Genomic DNA, 16603 nt, shown 5'->3' with positions numbered 1-16603 from the left:
GGATTATCTCCCCCTCAGGCTCCCCTTCGGCTCCCACAACCATGGCCTTGCCTCCATGTGGCCACCGGAGGACTCCCGCTAATTGAGGGCCTTGGCAGGAGTCCTGGCCACTGCAGGAAACCTGTCATTTCACAGAGATGAAAGGACCTCAAAGGACCCTGTGGAGCAGGGACACAGCTGCTAGAAGGGGGCACAGAGTGGGGCTCCTGTGGCCTTTGCACTGGCCCTGTGGGTGCCCAGCCCTCGCTGAGCCTGCTCCTGCTCAAGCCTTGTGACCCACGTGTCCGTCCCACCCTCCCACTGTCACCGATCCCTCCCACTCAAGCAGGAGCAAATGTGAGTCACCTGGGACAGTGGGCACTTCACCCTGCAGGGCCTCCCAAGGCAGCCCCGTCCCTCAGCCGGCCCCAGCTGAAGCGTCCAATGTCCCCATGGTCACTTGGCCAGCACCTTCACATGTGCTCCTGTTCACGGGATGCCCATCTCTCGGCAGTGACTGCCTGCGCAGCCGGACCGCCTCCGTCTGCTCACGCCCCAAGCACTGCACGCAGGGCCAGTGTGCCCCAGCTGGCCTGCTCACATGTTCCTCCTCTTAGCGGGATGCCCCGGGGCGTCCATCCTCCCACCGAGCCCCCCACCAAGCCCAGTCTTGCTGCACCCACTGGCTTCCCTACGCAGGGCCCTCAGTGGTGCTGGCCGAGGTCCTGTCTGCAGAGCGCAGGGCAGCTGGCTGGTGCAGGAGACCCCGGCTCAGGGCTGGGTGCTGGCTGTCTGGCAGCCAAGGGCACTTGTCCTTGCTTCGAAGGGGAGCTGGACCCTGGCCACTCCAGGAATCGTAGAATCAGGATGGTGGGTGCTCTCAGGGTTCCAGCACACCCCAGCCCTGCACTGCCGGTCCAGCCCTGCAGGGGCGTGGTCAAGGGGCCTCACACCCTGGGGGACATTCAGACCCTTTGCCAGGTTCATCTTGCCGAGTGTGTGTGTGTGTGTGTGTGTGTGTGTGTGTCTATGTGTGCGCGCACTGAGATAACGGTCCCGGCGTGGCAGAGCTGCGGTTTGGGGGGAATTGCACCCGCCCAGCTGTGCAGTTGTTCAGTTCCTGCTTCCAAGTGTCTCCCACCGCCACCCCTGCACTCAGTCTCCATCCTGCATGTTTGATGGCCCCGGGTTGAGTCATGGATGTGTCCCTAGCTTAGGCATCTGGGCGTATTCCTTTCCTGTGGCTGCTGTAACAAGGTCCCACAGACTGGGTGGCTTTGACCACAGAGAGTCACTGTCTCACAGTCTGGAGGTCAGAAGTCCAAAACTGAGGCCGGGCAGGCTGGCTCCGCTTGGGCCCGAGGGACAGCCCGCTCTGCACCTCTCCTGCGGCTGGTGCAGCCAGCCTTCCTGGTTGTCCTCAGCTCCTGTAGGCAGTGCTCCAGCCTCTGTCCGCTGTCACCTGGTGTCCCATGTGTGACCATGCCTCTGGCTTCTCCTTTTCTCTATGAGGACTCCAGTCACTGGGTGGATCAGGCCAGCCTGGTCCACAAGGCTCTTGCTCCAGAGCCTCGCCTTCATCATAACTGCAAGGTCCTTTTTCCATATGTGGTCACGTTCCCAGGTTCTAGGTGGACGTGAACATGGGGGCGACCATTCAGTCCACACTGGGGCCAGCAGGTCTCCCATCTGGATTGAGCTTTTCTAAGTGACTCAGCTGGGTGCCTTGGTGGACAGACAAGGAAACTGAGGGCAGAAGATGAGAACCAGGCCCAGCCACACTCAGCAGGCAGGACAGAGCCAGGACAAGGGTGTGGGCCTCTGTCCCCAGGTGCTCAGGCCCCACCGAGCAGTGCAGACTCGGGGGGTCCTGTCTTCCTGTGACCACTGCCCCGTGGTCCCCTCACTTGCCCTGAGACCTCTGGGTGGGTCCACCTCACAGTGGTCTGGCTGGCTGTCGGCCAGTGGTTGGCTGGCTCTTCTGGCCTGTAGGGGTATGGGACAGCCACATGGGGCAGGGAACCTGTCTCCAGGGACTCAGGACAGAGCGGTGATCTGGAGGCAAGGAGGCCTCATGGCCCGACTGGGCTTTGGGACTGGAAAGCGACTATGCGGGGTGGTCAGCCACGCTCAGGCCACGGCCTGCCACATAGAGCTCAGGCAGGGCTGCCAATCTCCCGGTCCAGGGAGGACAGACCCCCTTCTCCCCTCCCCGCCCAGCTCCAGGCCACCGGCAGGGACAGCCCCCACTTCCCAGGGCAGGGTCCCCGAAGTCCATGTGAGACAGGCTGCTCTAGTCTGACCCCAGAGCAGAGTTGGTGACTCATGGCCAAGTCCTCCTTGGAGGAGGAGGGGACCACCTGGAGGAGGTAGGAAGGACACCTGGCCACCAAGACGGCACGTGTGCCAGCTTTGCCGTACGGAGTGTGGGAGGTCCCAGGGGTGGGGAGAGGGTCCTGACCTGGGCCCTTGGGGTGCCTGACTGAAGAGAGGGGAGCAGGCTGGAGTGGGAGGCCGGAGCTGAGCGCCTGCCACTCAGGAGCCCAGGAAGCAGTCTGTGGGTCCCCCCACACCCGCTTCCTCCCTCCCCTGAGGCAGTGTGGGTGGGGCAGGAGGCCTAGCACTGGAGGGTGCCTTGGAAGAGGGGTGGGGTCCCTGGGGCTCAGGTAAGGGACAGAGCAGGACCCTCACACCAGGTCCCGGGACCCCTAGGGAGAAGCTCTCAGGCGCGAGGCTCCCAGGAGCGGCGCGGAGGACCCTGGGGCTGATGTGGCGGGGAGGGCCAGATCCTTCCAGGCAGGCAGGGGGAGCCTGGACATGCTTCTGCAGAGCCGCTTGTCCCCGGCCAGGACCCCTGACCTGGAGCAGGACGAGTCTCAGCTGAGGGGCTGCCCCTCCCAGAGTCCCAGGCCCTGAGTGTTCCTCCTGTATTCGAGCAGGAGAGCAGGTGACAGGTGAGCAGGTGACAGGTGACACAGCACTCAGGTGGCTGTGTGTGGCTCTCGAGGCCACATGCACCTCACCGCCGTGTGGCATCTCTGTGTACACCCTGTGCCTGCCCAGGACATGAGGTCACAGTGGGACAGAGGCGATTCCCCTGGCTGGTGGCTCTGGGGACCCTGGGCCAGCAGGGCGTTGGCCTGGGCCACCTGCTGAGCTGGCTGAGTTCTGAGACAGCTCATCCCAGAGCACCTGGGCTGGGGGACCTGCAGCCAGGGCCGCTGCTCCTGGCCAGGGGACTCTGCTGGTTGTTCTGAGTGGCTCTCTCCTGACCTCCAGCATCTGGACACTGAGGGTGGCCCCTCTTGTGCTTAAGAGCAGCTGGACCCCTCCCAGTGGGTCCCAGTCCTGGATCAGCACCTGGAGCCTCCCACCAAGGCCCCTCCCACCAAGATCCTAGGAGAACAGATGATCCCCCCCCATCACATCAACCTTCAGGGTCTCTTCTTGATAAAAAGAAGTCTCATATATTGTGGGGTGCTGGTGGGGGGTGCTGCAGGGGGCCAGACTCCTGCTTAGCAGTGTGGTGGGCCTGGGACCCTGCGCAGTCCTTGGGGACACAGTCTCTTTAACATTTCCTGCAGCAGGGTCCTCTCAGCAGTACCAGCTGGGGTCCACTGAGGCCCTTGGCTCTGGGCCTGATGGCCTGGAGGATGTGGACCAGACTTGCCCACCACCTGCAGCAGCTCACTGAGACACGACCCTCAGACCCACAGGCTACCTTACTGGGCTGGTGGACATCTGGTTAAGGACTTCCTGTTCTCACTGGCCCTGCTCCTGCCCTTGGGTGCCTCAGGCCTCCTAGACAGCACTAGAGGCCAGCCCTGGGAGGACTCTGCAGAGGCAAGCTGGGCAAGAGCCTCACCCCTCCTCAGGAGCCCAGGCCTCTGCTCCAAGCCTGCTGCCCCCTGACACAACACTTACCCGGGCAGGGTCTTGAGAGGTGAGGCCATGCCCACCACCTGTCCCTCAGGTAAGGAGGTTCAGCCAGAGGGTCTGCACGTGGTCTTCAGGGCACATGGCAGCCCCTGGGCCCTCTGTGGGCCCATGACACTGTCACTAGAAGTGGCTAGTCGTCTGTCTGGATGTCCTGATGTGGTTCTGTGTCACGGAGGACACTGTGGTTGAATTGACCCAGAGTCACGTTCACTGGCAACGGTGACCATGACCATGCTTAGAAGCAGGGTCTCCACAGACGTCACCAAGGTGAGATGAGGTCACGCTGGACCAGGGCGAACCCTGACCCAGCACTGGTGTCCGTATGTGGAGATACAGGGCACGGGAGGGTGCGTGTGGAGGCAGAGACTGGAGTGGTGTGGCTGCAAGTCAGGGAGCCCCCAGAACTGCTGAGGCCCTCCCACCCTGGGACAGCACTCCCTCGGGGCCTCCAGCCGGCCCTGCGGACACCTTGGTGTGGGACTTCTGACCTCCAGAACCGCGAGAGAAGGCATTTCTGTTGTTACAAGCCACGGCTTCCTTCCACCAGGACAGGGAAGAGATGGACATGCCCAAAAGGCAGAGGCTGTGCCCCTCCTGGCCCTGGGTGGACATGGTGGGCGGGGAGGGGCTTTGCCTCTGATCTGACCGGACATTCCCACAGCCGGCCCATCCCACGCCTCCTCCAGCACCCCTCCTCCACCCCTCACCTGGAGTCCCTGCCTGCCACGTGGCTCTGCTCCTACCGGTCTTCCACACCCTGACACCTTCATAAAATGTCACCTGTAAGTCACTCCAGGAAAGCGGGGTGTGCCTGAGGCTTCTTACCAGGGGCTTTCCGGTTGCTCCCTGCAGCCCTGGGGTTGGTAGTCCCTGTGTCTCCACTCTCCGGCAACCTTCTGCGGGCGCAAGGGTGAGAAGTCCTGGTGACAGTCATGTCCTCACCCCTTTGGTCACCTTTAGAGGGACACCAGTCCCTTGTCAGGGATCCCCACACTGTCCTTACGGAAGCCCCATCCCACAAACTCCCTGGACTCTGGTGAGCACTGGCCTACAGGAGTGGGCCCAGCCAGAGTCCAGGCAGCGTGGGGTCTCCACCTGGTGATGTCCTGGGAACAGCTCGCCCCACAACGTGGTCTCACGCATGGCCCCAGCCCTTCACAGAGGTCACTCTCATTTGGGGTGTCAGGTGGTGAATTCCAGGTTCAGGGAGGCCACACAGACGTGCAGGGCAGAGCTAGGTTCTCACACCATGTCTTGTGGCTCTCTGTGTGGATTTCAGGTCACCCTGTGACGGAGGCCAAACTGGGTGGCTTAGCACCAGGCTCGGCTCTCACGGTTCTGGGGGTCAGAGTTTCCTCTCAGATCTCACCAATGGGTCAAACTGGCGCGGGCCGAGCTCTTCCCGGAGGCGGGGGTCCTGTTCCTGGCCTGCTGCGCTTCCCAGGCCACGCAGGCCCGGCAGTGGGCAGAAGAGTTTTCCTCCAGTTAGTTCCCTGACATGGAATCCCCTCCTCCCTCTGCCCAGCCGACACGGGGTCTGGCCAGGCAGCCTGAGTGCTCCACCTGAAGGCCAGGTGAGGGGCCATTTCAATCCCCTTGGCCCCTCAGGTAACCCAGTCTCAGGTCCAGGATTAGGACCTGGTCATCTTTGGGGGACGTTGCCAAGCACACTCAGCTGCTCTTGGACTCAGGCACCTGTGCAGGGTCTTGCCAATGACGTGGAGTCCTCCTGTTGACCCTTGTGTCCCCTCCTCTGACCCCATCTATGGCATCTGGTCAGAGCCCAGAGGACTGGGAGCTGGGTGCACAGCTGCCCCTGGGTCTGGGGTGGGCGTCCTCCTGCCTGCTGAGAGGCTTTGTGCAGGCAGCAGCCCCACCCCTGCTCTGCGCGGGTCGGACTGAGCTCTGGGTCCCAGCTGCCCTCCCACTGGCTGGGTGACGTTAGTGTGGAGCGGTCACAGCATCCACAGCAGGGTGCCGATGGCAGGCGGGCAGAGCCACAGGCAGCAGCTCCCTCCTGGTTCACGGCTGCACAGGTCTGGGGGGAACGTGGCCAGCAGCAGGCGGCGAGGCCTGTGAATGGACTTTATTTTACATAGAAATATGAGCACCCGGAGGATGGTGGCCCTGCCACGGCACTCGGCACCTCGCAGGCCTCATGGCCCCATGGGGAGGGGTGTGCAGGAGGGCGCGCTGCCCCGTGGCCAGCAGGGGCTCTGTGTGGAGGGCCAGGAGAGAGGAAGGGCTGCCGAGCTGTAGCAGGGCTCTGGGGGAGTGTGAGTAATGAGGCTTGGTCACCCCAAGGGTTGAGGTCTGCAAGGGACCTGGAAGGGGCTGGGAGCCCTGAGGAAGGTCAGCCTGGCCGCGGCAGGGATGCCCTCTGCCCACCAGGATGGGCTCCGCTCAGGAACTAACGTTTCTTCCCCTCCTGCACCTGCCCAGTTCTGCCATGTCCAGCCTGTCTGGACGGGCCCCTCCTGGGAGCCATGGGCTGCTGCTCCCCTGAGACTTGAGAGGCTGACCCACAAGTGACGCGGTCCTTCTCTGCTCTCTGCTCCTGCAGACCCTCCTGGACTTCATGCTGGGGTGGAGTGGGTGGAAGTGGACAGCCCATAGACACAGCCCATGTCCCTGAGGACAGCCATGGACATGCCAGAAATGGAGGCTCGGGACTGGGGACCAGGCCCAGGGTGCGGGAGGAGAACGGAGGAAGCCAGACTCTGTGAAGTGGGTGAGGAAGGAGACCGGGAAGGCAGGCAGGCAGCGGATGGAGGGCTTTGGGACCAGAGCACAGAGGCTTTGTGTCCCACCCCGTGGCTGGGGGTGCCAAGGGCAGGCTGGCTTTCCTCACCCTGTCCCCAAGGCCTTCAGCTCCTGCAGCCCTTACAGCCCTGGGCAGCTGGCACAGGTTTTGTGGTCTTCTGCAGATCAGCCTCTTGTCACGGGGGTGGTCCTGAGGCAGAGGGCTCCTTGGGGCTCTCCCACCACCAGAGCAGGACCCTGCCCTGCCCACCTGAGGCCTTGCTCCCTGCAGGTGTGCGGGGCCCCTCAGGGAGGGTGCATGCCGAGCTCAGCCTGGACACTCTGGCACAGGTGCTGCCAGGAGCTCTGGCCTGTGTCAGCCGTGCACAAGAGCTGCTGCGGGTGCTGCGCCTGGCACATGGTGGGACTGGCACCTCTCAGAGTCTGGGTGGGAAACAGATGGCCCACACGGCAGAGGCATTTGAAGAGATTTGTTCCTGGAAGGAGTGTTTTTGGAAGTGTTGGCAGATGAGGAGATCAGACCTGCTGAGCATCAAGGGCCTGTAGTAGTGAGCGCCAAGGCCACACAGGGCCAGAGGGCAAAAGGGGAAGGGTGCAGTCCAAATAAAGAGAGTAACCCAGGGAAGGGGCCACCTGAGAGCCACCTGGCAGGTGAACTGTAGCCACTGCCACAATGCCACAGAGCAGATACAGTAAGGAAGGACAGGGCCCCTTCCTCCACCCAATGTTCACCACCTCCAGATGGCTGAAGTCCCAAGGTAAGGGGCTGGGTATGAAGTCAACTACCTGGCAGACAGCTCTCTGGAACAGTGTGTAGGCAGCCCAAAGAGGGATGGAGAAAGGATGTGGGCAAGTAGAAACATTCAGTCATGACCTCAATGATCATAACCAGGTGGGGTGGTGGTATCACCAGTAACGGGGGGCATGGTGGTGCTGATGGTGGGCATGGTGGTGGTGATGGTGGGCATGGTGGTGGTGATGGTGATGGTGATGGTGGGCATGGTGGTGGTGATGGTGACGGTGGGCATGGTGGTGGTGATGGTGACGGTGGGCATGGTGGTGGTGATGGTGACGGTGGGCATGGTGGTGGTGATGGTGATGGTGATGGTGGGCATGGTGGTGGTGGTGGTGATGGTGATGGTGGGCATGGTGGTGATGATCATGATGGAGATGGTGGGCATGGTGGTGGTGATCATGATGATGATGGTGGGCATGGTGGTGGTGATGGTGATGGTGGGCATTGTGATGGTGATGGTGATGGTGGGCATGGTGGTGGGTGATGGTGATAGTGGGCATTGTGATGGTGATGGTGACGGTGGGCATGGTGGTGGTGATGGTGATGGTGGGCATGGTGGTGGTGATGGTGATGATGATGGTGGGCATGGTGGTGATCATGATGGTGATGGTGGGCATGGTGGTGGTGATGGTGGGCATGGTGGTGGGTGATGGTGATGGTGGGCATGGTGGTGGTGATGGTGATGGTGGGCATGGTGGTGGTGATGGTGATGGTGATGGTGGGCATGGTGATGGTGATGGTGGGCATGGTGGTGGTGATGGTGATGGTGATGGTGGGCATTGTGATGGTGATGGTGATGGTGGGCATGGTGGTGGTGATGGTGATGGTGATGGTGATGGTGGGCATGGTGATAGTGATAGTGGGCATGGTGATGGTGATGGTGGGCATGGTGGTGGTGATCATGATAGTGATGGTGGGCATGGTGGTGGTGATGGTGATGGTGGTGGTGGTGGCGATAGTGATGTTGATGTTGGTTATGGTGATGGTAGTGATGGTGATGGTGACAGTGACAATAATAATGTTGCCAGTGCTGAAAATAAACTCATTGTCTTCTAGACTCTGAACCTACCTCGTGGCAATTTGCTATCTGCTTCAGATCCCCTATCTTCTTTGGAAACATTGGGCAAATAAATCATCCCCCTTGTTTTCCTGTCTGGTCCAGACTGGGCTGCTGCTTAACCAAGGGGTCACCTGGCCACAGGAAATCACCGCTGGCCAGGATAAGTCCCTCCAGCCATAGCTCACCACCCAGCACTGTCTACACAGACCTCCATGGCCTCGCTGTCCTCCCCTGCAGGATTGACCACACATCCTGTTGCAGGCTCCAGTGCCCACTGCTGACCTCTCCTTATTTGGGTTACTCATCTCCCTAGGACCCAGCAGGCCACTCATGTTGTCCCTCCTGGCCCTCCTGCCCAGATGCCCACCCACCTGGACAAAGTTCTTGCCGCTGTCCTCTCAGCTCTCCTCTCCGCTCTCCTCACACTCCCCATGGTGGAGGGTGTCCCTTGTCAACCTGCCATCCCAGGAAGGGTGATGGCTGCTGCCTGGGCACCCACACCTGCCCGGCCTGCAGACACGCACTCTGCCCCCTCACCTTGGAGCAAGGGCTCGTGTCCTCGTTTCTCGTTTACAAAACAAAGCAGTTTGGCTCCGAGGGTTTCCGCATGAGCTCCCTCAATCACTCTTTAAATCAGACCTGCACCCACGCACATGCAGCCTGCACACTCATACACAAACACAACACACACACAAATACTCAGGTGCATGCAGCACCTCCTTGCACAAAAGTACACAACACAACACACAGATTCACATGTATGTAGCACATACACACACACAGCACAGCTCATGCACAAACATAAAAACACCCATACATGCACAGAACCTATACACATGCTACACCCAACATGTTCATAAATACACACATGAATATACATGTGCAGCACACTCACACACAACACACATCTTCCCAAATAAAACATGCACATGAACAACATTCTCAAACTCAAAGTTCATAAATACAGGCCACGCACATGCAGACACAACACACTCACACACCAGACCACACAGGCCACACACTCGCATGCCACGCACAGCACACACACACACACAGCATCTCTGGCCACCCTTGGCGTTAAGTGGAGGTCCCCTGGTGGAGTCAGGTGGGCAAGGGCTTCTTGCCAACCTCAGGACCTTGGCCACAGAAGAGGCTCCACCTGCAGACCTTGTCCCCAGACGTGACCTCAGGCAGTGAGCGCTCCTGGCTACAGGAGTTCCCTGGGCGGCAGAGCCTGGGGCAGCCTCTGGTAGTGCAGGCCCAGGCACCACCTGTGGCCCAACCTCAGGGCTGCTCCACGCCCTCAGGAGGCTCCAACAGGCCACTGTGAGAATGGGGTGGGGGCTGGACCCCTGCGCAGGGCTTTCCCGGGGTCTAGGGGCCTCAGGGTCCTGCTCAGACCAGGGCGCATGTCCTCGTTTCTCGACCCCCACTGTCCTCCAGCCCAGACCCCGGGCTCTAGACGAGCACGCGCACTGTTCACCGTGCATGGCACCCAACGCGGTCTCCAAGGAGGTGTGCCCACCGTCAGGGACAACCTCCCGTCTCCCTGGATGCCGTGTCATGGGGGATGGTGGCACAGCCATCCTCTGATTGTCCAGACTGAGCTCCTGCTCCCCTCTCTCTGGGAATTCCCTTCAGCCCTGTCACCAGAACACCCCTGGACCTGCCGGCTTCACCGGGGGCCTGGGCCCTGCACTGGGCTCCTGCTGGTGTCCTGTCCTCCCTGACCACAACTGTCCTTCATACAGAGGCACCTGCAGAGGGTTCTGCTCGCAGCCTGGCAGGGTGCCTGCCGAGCCGGGTGCTAGGATACAGCTCCCTGCCTCAGGCCCCTTTTGTCCCTTTGCTGCCTCCCCCACGGGGGCTCTGGTCTGCTGGTGAATGGTGAGCAGATGACGTGGGATGGCCCAGGCGGCCAGAGGAGGTGTCAGTGACATCCGACATCCGTGAAGCGCAGGAATGCACGGAATGCACTTCCCTCCCCACTCCGCCAGGCCCTGGAGACGCAGCAGAGGGAGCAGGCTTGCAAAGGAGAAGAGAGCCCTACCTCTGGGCGCTGGAGGCGGGTTTCTGGGTCACAGGCCTGATGCCCCTGCCCCCGCCTCTGACCCCCAGGCCTCCCGCACAGTGAGCCCCTCGCCGGCTGAGCTGCCAGGCTGGGTCAGGAGAGGCCGGGGACTGGGTGGAGGCCAGCCTGCCCCTGCAGCTGCTCCACTGCCAAATGCCTGGAATTCTGGAACAGTCCCCACCCAGCAAGCCAGGCCAGCTGAGGGCTGTCCCCCCTGAAGCTGGCTTCCAGGAGGGGCCCGAATGCCCACACATCGGCCTTCACCTGAGGGCCCAGAGCCCTGAGTCAGCTGGCAGGGGCTTAGGGGCCTCCTGAGCCGCCCCTCCCAGCCCTCCCTGGACAGGCGGCCAGCCCAGCCCTCACTGTCACATGCTCCCCACAGGCCACCCCAGGAGTCACAAGGCAGAGTTTCCATTAGCGTCAAATGTACGTGATGTTGGTCCTGGAGTCCGTGGGAGCTGAGAGGAAAGGAGACGGTTTAGAAAATTCACCTGCCCAGGGGGTCACACAGGGAGGGGGCACAGACCCTGGCAGGGCTGAGAACGGCCCCCTGTGGCGTGGGCCCCATGCATATGCACGGAGATCTCACACGTGCACACGTGTCTGCACTGGGGGCCCAGCGGACCCCAGGAAGTGAGTGACCTCACTGTGCAGGAGGAGAGGCCCCAAGGCAGGAGGCTCCGGCCCGGTGGTCTTGATGCTGCAGAGCACACCCACCCGGGCCCAGCCTGCTTCTCCAGAACCGTCCCCCGTGTGGGTGCCAAGGTTGTGTCCGTCGCTGCTCCTACTTGCCCCTGCACTCTTCAGTCCCTTCGATCAGCAGCGAGGCAGGACCCTGGCTCTTTTGCTTCACAGAAGCAGCAGGGGCCACCCCGAAGGCAAGAGGGATGAGTCTCAAACAGGAGGCTCGAGGGGAGAGGCCAGACTCTTCTCACCTGGGCCGATCCTGGCTCTGTGACCCTAGGAACCTCCCCTCTGGAGATGCCAAGGGCGTGTGGGGCTCCCAACGCCTGGGTCCCCGGTGTCAGTGACATGGCAGGGAAAGACGTGCTGCTGGCTTCTCCACTGCCCCAGGACCTCACTTCCTGGAAAAGCAGAGGATGGTCCACAAGCTCCAACCAGGGTCATTGGGAAGGGTCCACGGCCGCCTGTGTCGGCGTTCCAGTTGTCCCGGGACGCCCCCCAACAGCACACTGCCTGCCACCTGCCAGCCTTATTGTAGTGTGCATCCTCACCTAAATGTGGGGAGAGTTCTTACAGTGAAAGGTACAGAGCGGGCACCACTGATTGGGGTGGAGCTACATGCCTAGTCGCCAGCAGCCAGGTGGCTCACTGTGCTGGCATTGGAACCTGCTGGAGCCCCATACTGTACCCCAGGACCATGCCCCAGGTCCCAGACTCCCGCTGGTTTAAAGAGCCCCAGGGGTTTCAGGGTGCAGCCAGTGTGGGGGAGGCTGGGGCGAGAGCAGAAGGGACTGGGAGGGAGGGGTCAGGGAGAGATGGCTCATGGCTGGGCGGGGCTACCCTCTGACAGACAGGAGCAGAAGAGGGAGAAAAACAGACCAGGCATTGGTCTGGGGGGAGTCAGCAGAGTTTGGTCTACCCCGTCCCTGACCTGTGAGGACCTGGCAGGTCTCCTCTTGAGGGGTGCACAGCCTGGATGGGTTGGGCCAAGCACTCAGGTGCCACAGAGACGGTGGGAGCTGCTGTCCTCCAGAACTGGCAGGAGGACCTCTGCTCGGCTGCAGCTCCTATTGTGTCAGAGAGAGAAGGGCGGGCACTCTTGTCACCCAGACGGTCCCCAGATCCAGGGGGCTTGAAACAAGAGCCCTGTGTCCAAGGAGACCACCCGGGCTGCAGCCAACTCTGCGATGTCTTTAATCACTCAAGCGAGAATGGAGTCTGTGATGTGGCATTAAAGGACCCCAGTGACACGGCTGGCTCCTGCAGAGCTGGGCTTCTATAAACATCACCGAGCACTGGCAGCACAAGGGCTGGAGACCAGGATGCGGGCCAACACCCCCGGCCAGACGCGGCTTCCTGCCGTCCCCGGCGCCTCCCACACCCGAGGCACATCTGCCTGGTCTGTGGCATCTCCCCTGGGTGGCCTGCCACCCACTCTTATTGTCTTCTCCTGGAGTCCTCTCCCCACCGCTTCCGCTCTGGACATGCTTGCCCACCCTGTTGGCCACAAGGCCACCCTGCATGGCCCACTTCTGCTGGCCAGGACCAGGCACCGGGCCATGTCAGTCACTGCCACCACCCCTGCTCTGGCCTTGGCCAGAGGCCTGCACCTCCAGTCGCCTGCCCAGCACATTCCCTGAGGGCCGAGGGGCGTTCAGCAGAGAGCACCTTCCAGGGTGGCCCAGGACACAGTGGCGCACACGAGCTGGCTGAAATCTCATGGCATGTATTCTATCACAGCTCAGGGGACCTGGAGCCAGCCATCGGGTGACAGGAGGACTCTGCTCATAGCAGCTTTGGAGAAGCCACTCCCTGCCGCTCTCGCTTCTGGACTGAGGCTACTCCCTCAGCACTGGACTAGTAGGAGCCTCACTTCAGTCTCTGCCTTAGTGCCTGGTTACCATGTCCCCTACCCATGTGTCCTCTCTTAGAAGACACACAGGACACACTGGCGCAGTATGCCCTCATCGTGACTTAATCACGTCTACAAAGGACATTATTCCAGGTAGAGTCAGGTTCGCAGGTTCCGGGAGGACTCGGAGTTGGCTCAGTGCAGCGGTACTGCGAGGCGGGGGATGGACAGGGTCTAATCTAGGATGTGCCCAGCTGGTCAGGTCTGAGTCTGGACCATGGCTGGGCATTCCCATTCCTACCTCATTTTCTTCCCAGCATTCCAAAATTATCTATACCTAGAAAGTCAAGCTGCTCCCATGCTTCCAGTACTCCAGACCCCTCGATGCCCTGCAGGGCTCCCCCTCTGGCACCCCCACTTCTGCAGGGACTCATAAGGAGCATCTGCACCTTTTGGCCAGGGCAGAGCAAAGCATGGTGAGCAGGGAGCTGTCTTTTGTGGAATAAAGGGTGAGTATGTGACTAGGTACATGTTTACTTATATTTACAAAAAAAAAAAAAAAAGGCTCTGGAAAGTTCAATCAGAAGCTAATAAAAGTGGGGACCGTGGGGGTGGGTGAAGTGAGGGACTGAGACCAACCTCTGTGCACACACAGCCGTAGCGTTTGACGCAGAACCATGGAGAGGTTTCCATATCCAAAAAATAAACTTATACTTTAAAAAGAAAGTAGCTTTAAAAAAGGAAACCAACAAAATAAAAATTTATATAGAGTTAGTATCATAACCAAACAAAGAAAAGATTTATTTCAGATGACGTAAAAGCACAGCATTTAGTTTTTTTTTTTTTTTTTAAAGTGGGATATAGTCTAAGGACAAAGAAAATAATGAGGAAATCACATGTGTCATTCGACAAATCGTATTTGAGTTCAATTTGGCATTTTTATTTCAAATGACTTTTTCTTTTCTAATAAAACAAGTAATTATGTGAATGCAGCAAAATTTCTACTGCTTAAAAACAAAACCCACGTTCCCTGGTTCTCTAGCTGGGAGTGGTGCTGTGACCACTGGCTGGTCACAAGCACTGGGAGCCTTCGCCTTGGCCTGGAAACCACCTTGGGCACTTTCTGAGGGCCCAGGGAGGATGGCCGAGTCCAGACCAGAGGCGTTTGCATCCAGGATCAAGGAAGGCATCAGAGACCAGCGAGGTCCTGGCCGAGGATGCCAAGGTCACCTCCAAGGGCCCATTGCTGGACAAGTCAGCTGGGGCACCCTGAGAGCCTGGCTGCAGCTGATGGGAGGCAGTTAGGATGTGAAACCCACGCACAGACACAGCTCGGCTCAGTGGTAGAGCGCTTGCCTAGCATGTGTGAGGCCCTGGGTTCCATCCGCAGCACTGAAAAAATCCAAAGACTGCAAAAAAAAAGAGTCACCTCACCTGTTACCCTTGGCGGTAATTTGGGGACCAACACCTTACTCTGCAAATTGGTGGTTACAGGACTTACCTTATCTTTCCTGGGCAGCCTCTTTTGGGGGTGACCCAGTGGCCCTAGGGATGGCTGCAGAGCTCTTCCTGTGGATGATTCAGCAAGCCCAGGACAATGTGGGAGTGTCAGGTCACCACGCAGGGAGCTCTCACGAGCCGCGACTCCCACCCCAGCACCACGCTATTCAGGTAAACGTCCCAGGAAAGCCGGACATCCAGGCCGCCCACCGTGCCTGTCCAGTCGGCAGTGGAGCACCAGGCTACCAAGACTATGCCCAAGCTCTTGGTGAAGTGGGTGCAGACGCCTCCCAAGCCAGGCAATGCCAATGACATTTCCCTTCCCCCAGTGCAGAACTGACCTCCAGCCCAGCCCTGAGATGGGAACTCCTGTTTGCAGGAAACCACGGGGAGAGATGGACAGGGGACCTGCTCAATGTCAGCTCCAGCAAGCAGAGACATCCCAAGGGGGGCATTGGCCATTTCTGAACAAGCCTGGGACACGAAGGGGAGGAAAGGGAACTGTTCTAGATTTGAAAGAATTTAAGAGACATAAAGACCAAATGCAGAGTGGGGACTCGGTGTCACCCCTCAGAGCACCTCCTGTGACAGGGGGCCTGGGGCTTGAGGCAGTTGAATGTACACCCCTATGCACATCAAGGTCAGGGCTGTGGGGTGTGCAGGTCACAGGCAGTGCTGGAAGGGTCCTCGTCCCTCAGAGTCCTGTGAGGTCCTTGGAGGTGACCCTCGCAGGGTGTGCACTTCCCTTGATGACATTCCATGCACAAAAATAAGAAAGCAGAAGATCTGTCCTTGCTAATTTGCTGGTTGAGATTAGGCTTATTGTACTATTCTCCTATTTTCTATGTGCTTGAATACTGCCATAGTGGACGAGGCTCTGCAGGCCTGGGGCTCTGTCCCCTCCATCACCACTCCTGCGTTGTTTTGTGAGTCATAGGAAGCCCTCATCCTTCCCCAGAGTCTCCCTGCTACTGTCAGACTCATCTTAGAGCCTCCTTCCTTCCCCTGCCCACTGCTCAGCACCTGGGACAGGACCCAGGGGAACTGGGAGAGTTTGCAGTGAGGCGGGGCCCTGGACACAAGCTGGAGGACGCTGCAGCACCAGCACCCAGGGTGACTGAGAAGTTCTTCACTGCCCACTGTCCCGGGGCAGTCTCTTCCTCGCCAGTGCAGAGATGTGTGCACGTGGCACCCGCAAGGTGCACAGCCAGGACCAGCAGGGCAGGCAGGGACCGGTGGCCCACGGGGGTCTCTGGATGACCTGCTGCACTATTGGGAGGGAATGACCTCCACCGATGGGGCCCCACCCTGCTCACCGCCCACTCCAAATGACGACTTTGCTGCTGGGACTGAGTGGGACCCTGCTTGGCTGCTGGGAGGGACAGGTCAGTGTGTGAGAACACATGAAGACATCTGGGAATTTTGATGGGAAATTTTGGAACCCAAGGGACAAGTGTGCTCACAGATTCCTTAATCACAATATCACCTGCCAGTGCTCCAAATCTCTTACAACTCTCCTTTTCAGTTCTTGAATTGGTCCCTTTATCGTTATAGAGTGACCTTGGCTCTTTTCCCAGTGTGACCTAGTCTATTTTATCTGATAGCATCTCAGGGCCTCCGGCTTGCAGGAAGCCTGCCATGGACTTCTCAGCCCCATATCTTATCTATCCATCATCTGTCATCGATCATACACCCTGTTGGTCCCTTCTCCCTAGAGAACACTGTTGAGTACGGGCTGTAAGGACCAAGTAGGACCTGAATGAAGGCCTATTCATGCTATGGAGCCAGGAAGCAAAAGGAGACAGGCCTGCACACAGTAGAGCCAGAATCCAGAAGGTTCCGAGGGGACCCAGATCATGGCTGAGCACCCACACAGAACCAGACTTGGATCTCAGGAGGGTAACCCCCTCCCACGTACAGCCCACACTGACCCAGCCTGCTGCCAAGTGGGGGCTGAGC

Source organism: Ictidomys tridecemlineatus, chromosome 3 (genome assembly GCF_052094955.1).
Source record: "Ictidomys tridecemlineatus isolate mIctTri1 chromosome 3, mIctTri1.hap1, whole genome shotgun sequence".
Lineage (NCBI taxonomy): Eukaryota > Metazoa > Chordata > Mammalia > Rodentia > Sciuridae > Ictidomys > Ictidomys tridecemlineatus.
The sequence above is the reverse complement of the archived record's forward strand: the minus strand, read 5'-3'. Positions refer to the sequence as shown.